Here is a 1,430-nt window from a genome sequence, read left to right as displayed (position 1 = left end):
GGTTCTTCGCCAGTTCTTGAATTGAGGTCACCACAGATCAACACGTTCCCCTGGGCCTGGAATTGGATAATCTGCCTCTCAATGTTGGAGAAGGTGTCCTCTTTAAAGTATGGGGATTCCATTGGGGGGATATAGAGTGCGCAAATGAAAACATCTTGAGTGTTAGAGATGATGCCCCTCTTAATTTTGAGCCATATGTGGTTTTCGCCCTTTTTTATAAATTTGATGCAATTCTTAAGCTCTGTTTTAAACCAAATCAGTATGCCTCCAGAGTCTCTGCCCTGGGTTACTCCTGGCAAGTTATTGGAGGGGACCACCAGCTCTGTGTACCCATGGGGACGGCCAGTGTGTCCTTCTCCTCTACACCAAGTTTCCTGTAAAATGATAATATCCAGATCTTTAATTTCATCTATGAACTCTGGGGTCCTACTCTTCATGTCGAGCACAGAAGAGCGTAGACCTTGGATATTCCAGGTCGAAATATATAAGGACTTCATGTTAAGTTTGATCTTTTACTATGATAGGTTAAAGTATGATATGTGTTTGTCGTGTCTAAATGGGGAAAAAAAAATAACATTTCAATTGTCTATAAATGCTGATACTAATTGGTTACAACTCTTTCTAGCAACTAGTCCTTTTTTTCTGATCCATAAGGCAGAAGTAGCTGCTGCTGCGCGTCTGCATTATGTCTCTTAATGGATTGTCTCTGCCTGAGGTATTGCGTACGCCCTGAGCATCTCTCCCTCTGTCTGGCTGGGGGCGGTCCTGTTCCCCTTGTAGGACAGGAGTGGTGCAGGTCCGACATTGTTGTTGTGCATGGGGATCCTCTCTGGTCCCGGTTGGTGTGGTGGTGGTCTCTGTAGTAGTCCTGGTCTGTACCCCGTTGGTCTCTGGTGGTCGGGGGGGGTTCCTCCCGGAGTCTGGGTATGGACCCGGTTAAAAGCGACGTCCTTCAGGGCTTTAGCAAAGATCAATATTCGCTTCCTGTGGATATGGACGTGGTCGTGAAGACATTCCACATCGAGGGTGGGGTGTTGGGCCAGGTGCACGTTGTGTTTTAATTCACAGTCTCTTGCTATGCTGGCATTTATCTCATGGATTGTTTTGTTGTTAAAGTCTGTTCTCGGCAATAGTGTGGAAACAGTGATTCTAGTGTTTGGGAATGTATTGCTTGCCTTCTCAATCACTGATCTGAGCGATGTTGCTACCCTTTTCTGCTGGGCCTTTAGGTCATTTGTGCCAGTGTGTATTATGTGTTGGGGGGAGCCTAATCGGGTTTTGGTCAGCCATTCCAGGGCTCTGTCTGTTGTTGGGCACCGGATCTTTTTTACTATATGTCTAGGGAAGAGCTTTTTCTCCCATAGAAATTTCCCATTTGAGCCTATGAGTATTACGATGTCAGCCTCGACTCATAGGTTGTGTGTTGGACT

Source organism: Somniosus microcephalus, chromosome 9 (genome assembly GCF_052327205.1).
Source record: "Somniosus microcephalus isolate GS21.2 chromosome 9, FLI_Smic_1.0, whole genome shotgun sequence".
Taxonomy (NCBI): domain Eukaryota; kingdom Metazoa; phylum Chordata; class Chondrichthyes; order Squaliformes; family Somniosidae; genus Somniosus; species Somniosus microcephalus.
Note: the sequence above shows the minus strand (reverse complement) of the source record.